A 17,389-nucleotide genomic window follows, 5' to 3' on the forward strand; every position below is an offset into this window, starting at 1 on the left:
TCAAACTCACGAAAATCCACCTGCTTCTGCCTTCCCAGTGCTGGGGTTAAAGGCGTGCACCATCACGCCTGGCTAAGTCATTCTCTTATAAGCATTACTTGACGCAAATCCAAGGAAAAGTGATCTTTTGCTGGTGCTAGGGCCTTAGTGTGCATCACCAGAGGTGTGTGCAGCTCACAAAGCCCCAAAAAGACAGTTATGGGGCTCTGGCTGTCATCTCTGTGGTCAGCTGCAGGTTGGAGAGGCTCCTTTTCACTCAGTTTTACATTTCCCTTTTAAAATATTTTTCTTCTTCTTCTTTTTTTTTTTTTTTTTTTTTTTTTCTGTTAGTTTATTAGTCCTGGCTGGTCTTAAACTCACAGAGATCTGCCTGCTTCAGCCTCCTGAGTGCTGGAAATAAAGGTGCGCTCTACCATGCACAGCCTTGTTTTGAAATATTTTTATATTGTAAACTTCTGTGCAGTATACTGTGCATTTTTGAGCACGTGTCTCTGTGGATGCTTATGCACATAGCCACACCAACACCATCTAAATCCAGCCGCACACTGGCACTTGTGAAGCCAGAAGATAAGAGGACAGCCTCAGGTGTTGCTCCTTCTCACCTAGGGCTCGCCACTGATTAGGCTAGACTGTCTTGATCCACACCTGTCTCTGCCTCCTTTGCATTGTGATTATAAGAACTCCCCTGGCTTTGTAAGTGGACACTGAGGTTCAAACTTCACCAACTGGGCTGTTTCTCCAGTTTCTGCCACTCACTTTTGACCATTGCAGAGAGGTTCTAATTTTTACATTTTATTTTAAAATTTAACATCATCATCATTTGTGTGTGTGTGTGTGTGTGTGTGTGTGTGTGTAGTACATGTGCCACAGGGCACATGTGGAGGTCAGAGGGTAGCTTTGTAGAGTCAGTTCTGTACTTCCAACTTTACCTGGGTTTCTGGGACTGACTCAGGCACCAGGCTTGCATAGCAAGCACCTTTGCTCACTGAGTTGTGTTACTGCCCATGTGAATTTCATTAAGGGAAAGCCTTGACAAACTCTAGTGCTGTAACTGGTCTTGGCCTGCTTCCATCCTTGTCAAAGGGAGTGCTACGTGTCTCTCTTTGCATATGACACTGTTTTTCTTTTTCCCCTTTGAAACAGAATCCCACACTATAGCCTAGGCTGGTCTCAAACTCATAGCAATCCTCCTGCCTCACCCTTGTGTGCTGGGATGATGAATGGATGCCACAGCTTTGAGCTATCACTTTCATGTGCTTTAAAAGGAGTTTGCATTCCTGTCTACCTTCCTTCCTTCCTTTTTTCTTTTTCTTCTCTTCTCCTCTCTTCTTCTTCTTCTTCTTCTTCTTCTTCTTCTTCTTCTTCTTCTTCTTCTTCTTTTCCCCCTCTCTCTCTCTCTCTCTCTCTCTCTCTCTCTCTCTCTCTCTCTCTCTCTAACAGGGCCTCTCTACATAGCCCTGGCTATCCTGGAACTGTCCAGGCTGGCCTCCAACTCTATGGCTCAAGAGTTTGCATTCTTAACAAGGACCAGGAATAAGATGAGATATGATGTTAAGACAGAAAACCAGAAAGGTCCTTGGGAAACGACATTGAGCCAGCTACAACATGCAGCCCCAAGTGAAGGAAACAAGCGTCCCACATCATATGTGGAAACGATTTCACTTCCATGTGATCATTACTCATACTTTAAAGCGTCATTTCCAAGAATTGAGATGAAAGAGGGATGGTATCAATTTCTGCAAAGAACTTCTATTCTGTGTTTCCCTTTTTAGTCTTTCCCCAAGTGATTCTCATCTCCATGGCAACACTGCTGGTAAATATTCAGTTTCCCAATACTAGACTCCTTCTCAGGCATTGCAGGCTTCAGCTGATCAAATTATCATTGATTAAGAAACTGCTATTGTGGGCACTACATGAGGCAGCTTATAGTCCCCTTTTACTTCACTGGTACACAGGGTCACAGGTTTTATTATTCCTCTTTGGCAAACAAAGAAATAGAAGCACAAAAAGGTGGGTAACCCACCCAAAGACACAGAGCAGAGCCAGGACATGAGTGCATATACTTTTGGCTCGTTGGCCTAGCACCGCTGCCTATGGGGAGGGCCAAAGAGCATGGCCCCAGCCTGGCCGGAGCAGCAGGGTTTGGAGACAGCAAGAACATCCCCTGCAAGCTGTATTCAGCCTCCATCCACTCCTCAAGATGTACCCGGCCTCTGATGGCAGCCCTGGCATGATTTCAGGCATTCTGACTTCGGAGGACAGCCAATCAGTCTCCCTGTATTAAGAGGAGCTCATTTGGAGAAAAGCCTCCAAAGAAACAGTCACAGAGAATCATTCAGGAAAAACAAGAGGCTTAGCCTGGAATGGTGGTGCATGCCTATAATCCCCGCACTCCACAGGCTGAGGCAGGAGGATCCTGAGATTGAGTCTGGCCTGGGCTATACAGAGAATCCTTATCTCGTAGAAAGAAAAAGAAACAATAAGTGTGTAAATGAATATTTTCAGCATTACATGGAACAATCTGCAGTCAGCATGGGGCAGGGTGAGGTTGGGAGAAGGACTTCAGAGGAAAGAACAGGCATTCCAAAGTCTTTCCAGAAAGAAATTCCACTCATCCTGAACACTGGATTCCAACTATTAAGAGGAAGCCTTGAGGCAAAGAAAGGGTCTAGGGACAAAGGTAAAAGGTGTCCCTCTGCTGGTGTCAAACTCAGCATTTAAACCCAAGTGGAAACTGTGTTCAAGCCATTGCTGGAGTATTCTCATCCTACGTGAGTTCAAGGCCCTTTCCTGGAACCCGAGCATTACCTCTGAATCCTTGGGGCTGTTAGGTGTGGTGTGATCTAGGATGCAGGAATTGAATTTGCTTTCTCCGCCAATTAAAGAACTAAAAGGCAGAAAGGAGTTTGAAAGTCAAGCAAAGCCAGCGTTGTTTCAAAGTGAAATAACAAGTGCAGAAGGCAAACAACTCCTTGTGAAAGTTAAAAACAAGTGAGCAAACAAAAGCCAAGAGACAGAGTAAAGAAAAAGAAAAGGTAAGCAGACAAGCCAAACCGCATGGCTGACCAGTAGGGACTATTCTAATGAGAGGGAATTCTGGGAAAGAAAGTACAGCATCTCATTAACTACTCCACCTAGCCATTTAGCATGGCTTAAAGTGGGCTTGCTTTCCTAGGGGCAGCCCCTTGGCCACGGAATCCACCTTTTTCTGTCTTGTATAGCTTGGAATGTTGAGTCTCCACTAAGGCCAGCGGTTTCATCCTCTTGAGCAGAATAAACTTCATTTTCCCTTATTGTTATGTCAGACAGACAGGAAGTTGCTCTGGTTGAAGGGTCAAGGGTCCTAGTAGATGCTAACTGAAGGGAAGGAGTGCAAGAGAGCTGGACTGGGCGGCTCAGTACGAATGACCACAGTGTCAGGGCGCTCCCAGGAGGACATGCCTTCCAGTCCAGTGAACAGTGGAGGCACATCCAGTAAACTCCTAGCTAGCTTTGGGGGGAGGGTGGCTGGGCAGTGTTCTCCTTCACAGAAAGGAAAAGAAGGAAAAGGGTTCTGAGTGCTGGCCTGCTGCACACTGCCAGCTTCAGGGAGAATGGAAGCAGCTGCTGGCTGAGCCAGTGGGCTTGGCATGCATGCACCACACAAATGCTAGCGGAAGAGGGGCAGGCCAGACTCTGAGGCCTGAGGTCTGTCCCTTAGCTGGCCAGAACCATGAGCCCCACCCTTCAAGGCTCACCTCACGCCTGACGGTAGGGGTAGAAAGAGCCCTGGGCTGAGGAGTCAAGCCTTGACTGAGCTGAATAGACCCTTCAACATGAGAATGACTCATTGACATAGGACCCCCTGACCACCGAGGAGTTGGACTGAGGTGACTCAACAGTCCTTCTGGTCAAACTAAGCTGACCTTTTCAGCCAGAGTGGCTGCCAGGCCATCAAAACGCTCAAGGCTGTTACTCCAGACTCCCTAGTGGCCTTAGAGTGTGAAGGGAGGAATGAAGGACCAGCTATGGACTTTGCTGGTCATCTGCTCTCTGAATTTGCCCCAACTCCACAAACCCAGGGCCTGACTTTCGGCCTTCTCATTCTCTCATTCCCCCAGCAATATAGGCCCAGGACATCTACTTAGGGAATATTGATGGCGGGCTCAGTAATGAGCCTTGTCAGAGCCTGGGATCTGGAGTGCAACAAATCCAAGTTCCAATTTAAGCTGTGCTGCTGCCTGCTGTCTGTGAGGCCAAGATAGATGCTGGGTCTCTCTAAGGCTCAGCTTTCTTGTGTATAAAAATATGGCTAATTCTTTATGGAGCTGATGAGGGGATTAAACACAGTAGCATATGGTGAGCAGGAGGGGGCCCAACAAATGAGAGTTTCCTTTATCTAAGCAAGTGAAATCCCTCATCACTCCTCCAGGAGAGGAAGAGAAGCCAACAGAGCCTGTCAGAGAGGGACCCTGTTGGTTTTAAGGCCACGTCTGTCACTGTGGAGGGTGAATGACATAGCTGCTGTGTTCCACACTTATCCTAGGGAGAGGCCTTATGCTACGACTGTTGCCCCAGCGGCCCATGAAGTGATGTTTGCTCTGTCTGAGCACAGCATGGCATGAGCCCAGTCCTGATGACACTTGTCTTCTCCACACTGGCTCTCCAGCTCCTCCTGGACCCTCTGCCTCTCAGCAGAGGAGGAAGGGAAGGACTAAGTGGGCTAGTCACTACAGGAACGTTTCAAGGAAACATATTAATCTTTAAATAGTTATTTGCATGTGATAATTGTGTGTAGTGGGGAGTGGGTGTGCAAGCCATTTGTGTGTGAGTGTGTGTGTGTGTCACAGGTCAACGTTGTAGAATCAGTTCTCTCCTGTCACTTCTACAGGATTTTAGAGATTTAACTCAGAACCCTGGGTTTGTACAGCAGACACCTTCAGCCATCAAGCCATTACATTGATCTTAAGAGTGTTTCTCACTCAAAGCAGAAACACTTTTTACTGTGTTCGACTTGTTCTGATGAGCTAGAGTTTCAGCCTCACCTTGCACTCACCTGGGCGAGCTCTGTGGTGTCCTACTCTGGCGGAATGTGAGTATTTGGTCACTGCAAGGTCACTGCCCACATGGGAGTCACAGTAGGGTTTACAGGACACACCCGGGGGCCTTAACTTCTTAGGATGCCCTCTAAAATATCAGAGGCAGGAAAGGCATTCTTAGCTTGATTTTATAGGCAAAGACATTGAGCCTCAGAGAGGTTGGGCAACTCACCCAAGGTCACAACACAGCTTACCGGGGTCTTGGTATATTTCTACTGCAAGCCAGGAAGAAGCAAGCACCATGTTTGCATGCTTTAGCAGTACAATGCATTCTGCATACATGTAAGCAGTCTGTTTCTTTCCTGTCACTAATTGACAAAGAAGGGACATGAAAATACCACTCTTGGACCATGCTGTAGACTCTACTTTGGGGAAGCAGTATGCAAGGGCTGCTGGGGTAGGGGACATTTCTGTACCCCCAAGATATTTGGTCTCTCCTAGTACATATACACTGCATCAGCAACGTCAAGAGTTTGCCTTGAGCCCTGATGCTGAGAGTCCTGGACCAGAAGGCTCCAGACATTCCTCTGACCCTGTGCTCTATGTCAGGCCAAGCATTCTGCCCAGGGTATCCTTGGGTCTCTATGACCCTCACTCCTAGCAGGGGTGTAACAAGTCTAAAAAGCTACTATGAGGTCAGGTCACATGGATGTATCCAGGACAGACAAAGCCTCTGCAGAGAAGGGGCCAGTAGCGTAGTCACTTCAGGCCCACTAGAAGACTCATTCCATCAGTTGGTACCTCTTGTCCTGGTGAGACACCTCTACCACCATGAAGAGACACCGTGACCATGCAACTCTTACAGAAGAAAGCATTTGATTGGGACTCACAGTTTCAGAGGCTTAGTCCATTGTTAGCATGAGAGGGAGCATGGTAGCATGGGGGTAACATGGTGCTGGAGAAGTAGCCGCGAGTTCTATACCAGGAGTTCAAATAGTGCCACTCCCTGGTGACTAAGCATTAGACTATATGAACCTCTGGAGGCCGTTCGTGTTCAAACCACCACACTTCTAATACTCTAAAATAGTGATTAAACTTTGGGATGAGTTTTGGTGAGGACACTCAAAGTATAGTACATGGAGACTAAGCATGAAGCTTCCAGAGTCCCCTGGTTTTGCATTCAATCTAATTCCATTTCTTAGGAGACGGGTGATAGTGGGAAGTCACCGTGTCTTCTGGAAGCTCATAAGAACAGCATAGTGCAGTTTGAACGAGTTTCCACATGGTTGCTCCATGAGTGTCCATGATTACTAAGTGGCAGTAAATGGTGCTATGTTCACAGCTGTGGCCATATGCAGACACTTAGGAGTTCTTCTCAAGACTGCGTATTGTTCTTAACGTGCTGTAGATATCATTACTTTTGTTACACACACACACACACACACACACACACACACACACACACACGTAGATTCGCATGCATGTACACATGCCAAGCCATAAAGGAGAGGGACCCAACAGTAAGAAGAAGTGAGGGGAAGCAGGAAAAGAAAGTAAGGGGGATGGTGAATAGGACTGAAACGTGTTATACACATGTGTGAAATTGTCAATTAATTAAAATAAGAGAAAAGAAACTCCCAACCTCAGACAAGAATGGGCAGACCCTAAACATGCCAGTTGTTGCCCCTGATGAGAGGTGGATGACAGAAGAGCTGTATGCAACTGTGGGGACCCTGTTCTTGTTAGCTGGAATAAGTTTCCACTATAGGCTGCCTTCAAGCCACAGCTCCAAGCAGCCATCACCAGCACAAACAAGCCCAGTTTAGGCTCTGCACACAAGGTGTCACTGAATCTAAGGCCACGGGTCCAGGGGGCGGTGGAGGCAGCCTATCTTAGAGAAATCTCGGAGCCCAGCTGCCGCATCAGATGAGACATATTCTTGAATATAGTGGCTGTCACACAGCTGTTCACCACATGCCAGGATCTGCCAGGGACCAATCTCCCAGCTCGTGACAAATCCTCCTGTCAAGATCACAAAGCAGGGCATTGTAACGCTGTGTTAGCCTGTGTCTTCCCAGGGTAGATCTCCAGACCGAGATCATCTCAGAACACTGTGGACAAAGGAGCCATAGTTGGAGCTGGGCTCGAAAGGGAAGCAGCTTGGAAAACGGAAGCCCACTCCCTCCAGCCAACAGGTCCACACCCACCTCCCAGGGAGGGGTCAGAGCAGGGCAGCAGTGTAAACTAGGCAGCTTAGGAAGCTTGCAAAGCCAGGCCTGCTCCCAGGCAGGTTCCAGATACCTGCCCTGGCTTGATTTTCCTGTTCTGCCTGTCAAGGCTGCTGGAAGACACTTGATAAATATGCCAGCAGTCTGGCCTTTGAGGCAGGTCTTGGGGCCATTCTTAAGCACTGAACTGGAAAGAAGTCAGGAGGCCTTTAAAGGAAACCTGTATTTTTGTCTCCTTCCTCTGCCAATCTGGTATTTAAGGATCCAGGGAGGAAGGGGTGGAGGACTGGTTATCTGAGGTGGAACCACCTGAGCTGGGCGGTGCTTGGCTTCTAAATCCAGGTCCCCAGGAAAAAGGTGGGGGGGGGGGGCAAGAGTAGGGATGGGACTGGGGAAAGGCCAGAGTATGAGGGATTGAAGAGATTTACTGACAATGTTGCTTTTAATGGGTATTTTCAAACACAGCAAGAAGAGTTGTGGGGGAGAGGTTTGTTTTGTTTTGTTTTGTTTTGTTTTGTTTCACTTAGAAGATACTGAAGAATAAATTTGTACTGTCACTCACCACAGGAGCCGGCCTTGGTCTTTTTCTGGGTTCCACTTGACCAGCCTCCCACTCTCACTTCTGCCTTCATGCTGTGTCTTGGCTCACCTCAGTTTCCTGCCCACCATATATCACCCTCTTGTTTAGACCACCAGCCTTTTCATGCTGTTCTCTGCTTCCCTCCCACCACAGACAGTGGTCCTAGCCATTTTAAATATAAACTTTCCCAGCTAGCTGAGAATATTTAACAGGTCCCATCCTACCCATTTTGTCAGGCTTACTGTAAATTCTGCGATATATCAGATTTATAGTGAACTAATTACAGAGCAGAGTTTTATAGACAATGCAATAGGTAGAAGCTTGCCAGTGAACAGGGTGACCGTGAATTTGGGAGCCATGTTCAATGTGGCTGTGCCTTTTGTAGGTGCAGCTAGAGGTCTTTAGAGGCCACCAGATCATAGATGGCAAAGGCATGTTAACTGCCCAGGCAGTGGACCAGAGTGTGTGGGTGTGTGCCTGCTGCCCCAAAGCGCTCTCTTCTTGAAGGACACCATACTCTCCTGAGGCCCAGCAATGTGCTGCTTTCTCTGGTTTTTCCCACTAAACCAGCTCAGGGCTTTGGGTCCTTGGACCCTGTGGGACCAGATGTGGATACAGCCCAAGCTGCCTGCTACCAAGACAAGTCAAGACCAGTAGGAGCACTGGTTGGAATTAGAAGGTCCTTTACCATTGGTGCAGGGTTGGGGCAGGGGTTGGGGGAGACAAACCTCATGAAGGGAAAGCTAGGAGGCTCCCCTGAAAGGTTCATTTTACAGTTCAAGGGAGTTCCAGAGTCCTGGGCATGAGACACAGGCACCATGACCCCACAAGGCTATATCATAGATTAAGACATTTCCAAAGGTGTCCCGGTTCTGACTCTGAGGGTTTGCTTCAAGGCTGCAGAACTGATTCCCTGACACAGACACTACAGAAGTAAGAAAGCGCGTTATCACTGGCATGTGTGAGTCATTATGCCCATGACGGGTGTCATAGTGCCACCTTCTGCTTCCATCCTGAAATTGCACCTTCACTGGTTCGTGCCCTCTCCTTTTACATCCCAGCCCCAGCTCCTTAGAGTCAGGGCCTATGTTTGGATAGTTTGTTCTCTTGGAGGTCTAGTTTTAAAGCTGCCCATGCAAGCTCATTTTGTGCCGTCATACTATGGGTCAATAGAAACTGTTTTTTTAATTTTAATTAATTAATTAACTTTAATTCCCAACCACAGTTTCCCCCTCCCTCCTCTCCTCCTAGTCTTTCCCCCACCACCAATTCCACCCCCCCCATCTACTCCTCTTCTCCTTCTCTTCAGAAAATGGGAGACCTCTCATATCAACCAGCCTTGGCATATCAAGTTGAAGTAAGACTAGGTGCATCTTCTAGTGTGGCTACATGAAGCAGTCCAGTAGGGGGAAGGGCCCCAAAGGCAGGCAGCAGACTCAGAGACAGACAGGCCCTGCTCCTGCTGTTAGGAGTCCCGCATGAGGACCAAGCTACACAATTGTTACATATGTGCAGAGAGCCTAGGTTAGTTCCATGCATGCTCTTTGGTTGATGGTTCAGTCTCTGTGAGCTCCTGTGTGCCCAGGTTAGTTGATTCTGTGGGTTTTCTTGTAGTGTCCTTGACCCCCTTGGCTTGTACAATCCTTCCTACCCTCTCTTCTACAGGATTCCCCCAACTAATGTTTGGCTGTGGCTCTCTGCATCTGTTTCCATCAGTTGCTGAGTAAAGCCTCTCTGATGATGGCAACGCCAGGATCCTGTCCCTGCATATCTTGTAGGCAGGACAAATTATAAGGGGAAGGTTTTGTGACTGGGTTGGTGTCCCAATATCTCCATTGGAAGTCTTACCTGGTTACAGGAGAGGGCTCCATATCCCCCATTGCTAGGAGTCATCTTCATAGATTCCTGGAAGTTTCCATTGCCCTATGTTTCTAGCTCATCCCAGAGATGCCCCCCACCACCATTTGAGTTGTCTTTCCCAGTACTCTCTCCTTCTACCCTTCACCTACCAGATCCCAGCTGTTCACATCCCCACCCTTCCCCCCCCCAGCCCCACCCCTGTTCAACCATGATATCTATTCTAGTTCCTTTCCTCAGTGACATTCGTGTGCATCCCTCCTTGAGCCCTGCTTGTTACTTAGCTTCTTTGGGTCTGTAGCATGGTTATCCTTTACTTTATGGCTAATATCCACTTATCAGTGATTATTTACCATGTTTGTCTTTCTGGGTCTGGGTTACCTCATTAAGGATCATCTTTTCTAGTTCCATCCATTTGTCTTCAACTGGCATGATGTCATTTTTAAAAAATAGCTGAGTAATACTCCATTGTGTAAATGTATCACATTTTCTTTATCCATTATTTGGTTGAGGGACATTAAGGCTGTTTCCAGTTTCTGGCTATTATGGATAAAGCTGCTATGAACATAGTTGAGCTTGTGTCCTTGTTGGTCGGTGGAGCATCCTTTGGGTATATGTTGGGTATTGAGGTAGATCTAATCCCAATTTTCTGAGAAAGCACCAAATTGATTTCCAAAGTGGCTGTGAAAATCTGCACCCACCAGCAATGGAGGATTATTCCCCTTGCTCCACATCCTCAATGGCTCTAGGAAAGCATTGATCTTCTGCCAAAGTTGTGGGTTGGAATATGAAGCCCAGGTAATGATGTCCAGCTTATGGCTGTGGGGTATGCTTTATGGGCAGTTGGTAGGCATAAGGAATAACGTGGGGGTCTTACCTGAGGTCTCCTGGAGCTGGTGTTACCTCTGAGGAATTTTGGGCTGGAAAATGGAGCTTATGGCATCGGGTCAATAAAAATTTTTTTAAAATAATGATGACTTTATTTCATTCGGCATAATATTTAGAAAATATCACAGAAATACATTAAGGATTTCTTTTTAGTTTGATGTAACTTTGGGGAGAGTTTGATGATTTCAGAGCATGAATGAGTCAGCTCTCATTAAATTTTATTTCAATAACAAGCAGCATCAAAATCTGTATCACAGAGACAAACAGAGCTATCACTCAAGTTACTTATTAGAGTAGCCAGTTGTGGCTCCTCTTCATGGAAAGATGGAGGACTAATGACTTTCCAGGAAGTCTTCTCCCTTTCTTTCTCTTCCTTCTCTTAAAGAAAAAAGTGGCTCTGACAGAAAGCACCTCATCTACCACACAGAAAGCCTCGATGGGCAAAAGGTTGCTAAAGGCTTCAGGAGATGGTTCCTCAGACTGCAGGTGTCCTAGCATGTCTGTCATGTCCAGAGCAGGCAAGACTGCAACAATCTCTGTCCCCAACAGGTGAGGCTCAGCCATCGGGAAGGGGACAGTCGGTGTTGTGAGCATTGAGTCCTCCGCCAACATACGCATGCAGAACCCAAAGTTTCATCAAACCTTCTTAATCCATCTGCCTCAAGGTGCGGTAGGAGGGCTTCTGGACTCTTGAGAAGACATCCAGCTGGTGGCAAAAGAAAGAATAGTGATTAGAACAGAAAAGCAGGAGGAGCAGGTGCCTGCAGGCGGGGCTTAGCAGCGCACCTGGAACCATTAACAGAGTTGACTCTTGACATTCTTTGCAAGGCTCTCACTCAAGCCTCTTTTCTCACAGAACAGACAGGAACAGCTCAGCTGAGAAGCACAGGTGATTCCTTCCCTTCCTTCGAAAGATCTCTTAGCCCCAGGAAATAAGTTTCAAACTTGATTGGGAAAGGGAAAGGGTGGGGTTCAAATACGGAAAAAATAAAGAGGGAACAGATGGTACTTGCTAAGACGACCAGATCCCCTCCCCACCCCACCTTAGTTAATCTGGGACTGACCTAATTTACATAGTATTTGCATGAATTTCCATTTCAAATTAAAGCTGCCTAACTTCAAACATATAGGAGAAAATAAATGAGATAAAGCAATCTACTGTAATTGAGCTGAAAGAATGAATGGCACATAAGCCTGGCCTTTAAGGCTTACCTCAGAAAGGAAAAGAGCTGGCCCTTATCCCCTAGTAAGAGGGAAGCTTTCTGCAGTCTCCCCTTACCTCCTGAGGGTTCTGGGACCAGGGATCTGGAAAGAGAAAGGAAAGGCCACCTCGTCTGTGCCACCTCTCCATGCCTTGTGAAGTCTTTTTTGGAAAAAGCTAGGCTGGGAATAATGCAGAAAGGGCAGGAACTCTCTCTCCCAGAGCTGGCACATCAGCAGGAGAGCAAAGGGGAAGCCAGATCAGCCTGGCCTTTGCCATACACACAAGGAGAGTGGGCCCCGAGCACCTGGGACACTGGGCACCCACTCTGGTGATGGGGATCATTTCTGTCCTACCCCAACTACTGACTTCTGCCTGCCACTTAGCATTCCAGCCACTCATTCTCATCCTCCATTAAATCCCAGATCCCATCAGAGAGTTCCAAGCACATGTGAGCATCCCAGGAACACACACGCTGGGAGTTGCCACCAGTCTGGCCGCCCTGTGGCAATCCAGTGATGTCAACCTAGGACATGCCACTCGCCATGTTTACTAAACATCCATGCCTTTCTCTAGCTTCTGGTCTGATTCAGATCTGGGGAGACTGCAAGGGCAGGCCAGATGTATTCAGAGCCAAGGCTGGAGGATCAGGTGCACCTTGTCCTGTAGGAAGTCACCCAGGCTGCAGGCCTGTGACCAGAGATGAACTAACCTTTAGTGTAGGATGACTGTTCAGTGTGGCTTTGAGCTTGTTGCTCTTACGTCCGTCAAAGAATCCCTTCCCTAAGAACCATCTCCCATCTGTGGACCGAATCTCTCTCATGTGATTCGCTCACCTGTAGCACCCCGCACCCCCACCCCCACATCTGCTTCCTTAACAGAGAGATGCAGGTCAGAGAAGCCTCATTCTGTGTACTCCTGTTCCCTGGAAGTGTTTCTGTTCAGAGTCCTCAAGGCATCTCTCCCTGTGCCTGAAGTTAAAGCCAAAAGGAGTCTTTGCTCCCCACTCTTACTCCCACGCTCCATGAAACAAAAGCCTAGAACAGTCTAGCTACTTCCTTAGGGTGGAAAGGAATTTGAGGAGACATGACAGACGAAAAATAAAAGACTCAGAGGAATGCGTTCCTTAATATTTCAGCTACTTGTCCTTACACTTTGCTAGAAAATAATGATCCATCCTATATAAACAGCAAAAGTGTGGCAATGGTTGGGAGAATTATGATAGCAGGACAGAGAAGGAGGAAAAGATTGATTGAGTGGCCAGAGACCAGTGTTGGCCAAATTCCATTTGTTTGGTTGTTGTTCTATTTTTATGTGTGTGAGTGTTTTGCCTGTACTTATGTCTACACAGCAAGCATGTGCCTGGTACCCAAAGAGGCCAGGAGAGTCAGATCCCCTGGAATTAGAGTTATAGACAATTCTGAGCCACCATGTGGGTGTTGGGAATTAAATCCAGGTCTTCTGGAAGAGCAGAGAGTGCTCTTAACCACTGAACCATCTCTCCAACTCCTGGTGATGGTTGAGTTTTTCCAAAGCTGGCCCCTCTGAGTCCTTGCCTGCTAGCACCCCCTAGGCCAAGCCGAGGCTGCTTGAGAGCTGGCCAGGGGTCTATGGGCAGCTGTTAGAAATGAGCTTACCCTTCCCTGAGATTGCAGTTCACTGTATGGCAGCATGGGTGGATGCTTTTACTGGCCAAATAGAAGGCTCTGGAAACTAGAAGTTCTCAATCCACCCAACCTTTAAATAAGACCCGACACAGGAGATTCATAGACTCCTTTGATAGCCACTGTGTGAAAGCAGCTACAATATGCAAGTGAGGAAGTGTGGCTGTGAGTCAAAACGAGCCGACACAGAAATGCGCATTTTGTTTCATTTTCATTTGTTGCAAAATTATTCCTCTTTGGATGGCTTTCATTTAAAATCATTTTTAGTTAACAGGCCACAAAACAGAACAAGAAGAACCAGAACAGCAAGCGGGTCTTAGCTCTATGCCAATTCTAAGGCAGAGGGTGGATCTTCTTAAGACAGGTTGGAGCAGATGGACTTATGAAAGAGTTGAGTCTGGAGGTGTGAACTGAGGCTCTCTAAATATAGGCAAAAGTATAGGCTTTCTACAGTGTGGCTCTTTGTTGCAGGATATCTGATCACATTGTGAACCCTGAGATTGTGTTGTTTACTGGAAAAACCTGTTTCTAGATGTGGTGTGGCTCAGCCCTAGCACACATCTTTTAATCCAAGAGCTTTCTGCTTGAGTATTGTAAACAGGATTAAAGAAAGTCAATCATAGGTCAAGAGACAGAGCAAGCAACCAGCTGACAGGGAGTGAACATAGGTAAAAAATACAAAGATTACAAAGAAGTCAGGAGGACAGATAGATACACAGGAAGTAGAAAGGAGCGACATTGAGTTTGAGGTTTGTTTTGTTGTTTGTTTGTTTGTTTGTTTGTTTTTGGAAACAGCATGGAGAGGGAGAGCAGCCTTTTTCCTTTGGGGATGTTGACTGAAGAAGATCAGCTGGGTGATTTCTCTGCCTTTCTGAGCTAGCAGGCTCCCAAGTCTTCATTGGTAAAATCGAATGATTGAGATTTTGTTAAAAACAGCAATACTTAACAACAGAAATGAACCGCAGGATTCAGACATGGGGAAAGCTCTCAAACTCTGAGACTAGAGAGTTGTGAGTGGTGTTCTGTTCCTTTCAGAACAGGGAGGGAATCAATGTAGACCACATTGGTTGAATGACAGAGGAACTGAGGGCATTCCTCAACCATCACCTTCTAGGCTTGAGATGGACTTTTCTTCTCTTGTGCTCAGGTTAGCAAACATGAGTTTATGTCATTAAGTAAAGAATATTAATTACTACAATGAAAGAGACACAGGTAGGGGGATGGATATTCCTTGAGAAAAACACTCACAAGGTCCATTTCTGTTAATGCCGCAGCTTAGAAGGCCTGCAGGTTTACATCTAGAACTTACCTGGGCATGTTTTTCAAATTTTTTAATTTCATGTATGTGGGTGTTTTTCCTACATGCATGCTGTGGTGGTTTGAATAGGTTTGTCCCCCATAGACTCATGTGTTTGAATGCTTGGCCCATAAGGAGTGGCACTATTAGGAGGTGTGGCCTTGTTGGAGGAGGTGTGGCCTTGTTGGAAGAGGTGTGGCCTTGTTGGAGGAGGTGTGGCCTTGTTGGAGGAAATGTGTCACTATGAAGGTGGGGCTTAGAGGTCTTACATGCTCAAGCTAGTCCCAGTGTGAAATACATAGTCTGCTGGCTGCCTTCATATCAAGATGTAGAGCTCCCAGCTCTGTCTCCAGCACCATGTCTGCCTCCATGCTGCCATGCTCCCCACCATGATGTTAACAGACTGAACCTCTGAAACGGTAAGCCAGCCCCAGTTAAATGTTTTCCTTTATAAGAATTGCCTTGGTCATGGTGTCTTTTCATAGCACTACAGCCCCTAAGACACATAGTGCCCATGCAGCCAACAGTTCAGATTTCCTGAAACTGGAGTTAGAGATAGTTGTGAGCTGCCATGTAGATGCTGGTTCATCTGAAAGAACAGCCAGTGTTCTTAATTGCTGAGCCACCTCCCTTAGTTGGGCATAGCTTACATTGAAGCAATGAATGCCATTTTATAGATTTCAGGGCAATGTCTTGTTACTAAAAAAGAAACACACACACACACACACACACACACACAAACACACACACACTCCTTTTTTCCCTTTCAAATGTCTTAAAATACTTACAAATTACATTTTTTAAATAATATATTTTATTGAAAATATTTTTCCTCTACCCATGTTGGGTAGGTGTATGGGGTGTCTTTCAAGTAGGGGCATTTTGACTTTCCTCCTAGGTGTCAAACATTCTATAATATTATATAACATGGGCTAAGGATTGGGCTTTGCTGGTGTGGGATGGGGGTGTGTGGCAATTAGTAAGCCTAAAAGAGAATAAGGAACAAAGAAGCTGTGTGCCTCCCATTCTACCTCCATTCCCTGGACTGGGATGAGCTGGGCTTACAGTGTGGCCACACTTCTCCCCATCCCCAAGGGACAGGTAGGATACCTGTCAACAAGCAGAAGAGCTACTCAAGCTCTGGGTACTGGGATGTCTGGGGAAGGGTGGCTGGGTGAAGAAAACATGCAGTCCTATAGAAAGCGAAGGTGTAAGCAGCCTTTTCTGCCAGCAGCAAACTGAACCCTCGCCGTTCAGGCACTGTGGGCAGCTCTCAGGGGCTCTGAAATGCCCATTATCTGCTTGGCGGTTCCAGGAGGGCCATCGACCCCTCAGCTGCGCCTCTGACCTAGCCCTGGAAGCAGCCCTCTGGGTGCAAGGTCTATATTGCATATACACTAATTGCCTTGGGCGATGCTGACTTACTGCAACTCCATGGTTACCCCGTCCCTCCTGCCAAGCTGGCAGTGACCTCCCAACTGGAGGCCCAGAAAGAAATGAGAGATTCCGTCTGTGCTCTTGATGATAGAATTTTGAATTTACCATTTTGTCTCATCACCTTTCTTACTTATTTTATGTATGTGAGACAAACACCTGGTACCCAGATTTCCATACTTTTTCATACTTGCTAGCCCCTTCAGGTGTCATGACCCCTCCTCTCTCCCATCCTATTCATTTTAATGTAGACTTCGCTGATGCTAATTAATTCAACTAGATGCTGTTGTCATCGGCTGAACGGATGCGTTTCTGAGAAATAGGTATGCATGAGCAATGTCTCCTCAAAAGTACCTCTTGGCTGTGTACCCTCCCTACCCCATAGAGGACCCCTAAGAGAAAGCCCTAGGCACAGGCAGGCACCCTTTCAGGGAGCCCTGTTCCTTAGGGCCTGCTTCTTCATAAAGTATTTCCTTCCTTTTCTTAGGAATGCTGCCCAGGCACTGGGCTAAGGGAGAGACGGCTGCCTTGCACCGCACGTGCTGCAAGGAGCACTCCAATGCTGGAATATGTACCACTCAGCCACTCTAGTAGGTTAAAACCAGAGGCTTTGAGGTTCCATCCCAGTCATGGGGCAGCACTTTGGCATACTCTGGGGCACCCGGGTCAAGCCAAGGTGCACTCACCTGAGCCTGTGTTGACTCAGTGCCAGGGCTGAAGAGTTCCCACTCAAACTCAGAGAGTCTTGACTTGCAGAGATTCCAAGAGGCTCCTTGGGGCAAGTGAAAACTAGAAGAGTCATTCAGCCTGGCTTTGTCCCTTTTCTAGGCTAAACACTATTCCTGACGTTGCCTGGGTAGTGGGGACACCAGCTAAGGCACACAAACGGCTAAGGCAAGCAGAATCTGTCCACTGGGCCTTTGGTGCAATACATTCCAAGCAAATTCAAAGTGTTCACTGCTTCAGAAGTGGTTAGGCAGTGAGAACAAAGCCCACCCCCGTGCTGTCTAGTTTTTTGTCATTGTGTGTGACACAAGCTAGAGTCATCAGAAAGGAGATGTTGAGAAAATGATCCATAAGATCAGGCTGTTCTTAATTAGTGATGACGGGGAAGTGCCCAGCCCATTGTGGGTGGTGCTACCCCTGGGCTGGTTGTCCTGAGTTCTGTAAGAAAGCAGGCTGAGCAAGCCATAGGGAGCAAGCCAGTAAGCAGCATCCCATG

The 17,389-nt window shown here is 47.0% G+C and overlaps 1 pseudogene; it reads right to left on the reverse strand.

Annotated features, from left to right (window-relative positions):
• Positions 1 to 1,032: 1,032 nt before the first annotated feature.
• On the reverse strand, positions 1,033 to 1,116 carry LOC127197609 (uncharacterized; annotated as a pseudogene).
• Positions 1,117 to 17,389: the final 16,273 nt, after the last annotated feature.

Source organism: Acomys russatus, chromosome 1 (assembly GCF_903995435.1).
Source record: "Acomys russatus chromosome 1, mAcoRus1.1, whole genome shotgun sequence".
NCBI lineage: Eukaryota > Metazoa > Chordata > Mammalia > Rodentia > Muridae > Acomys > Acomys russatus.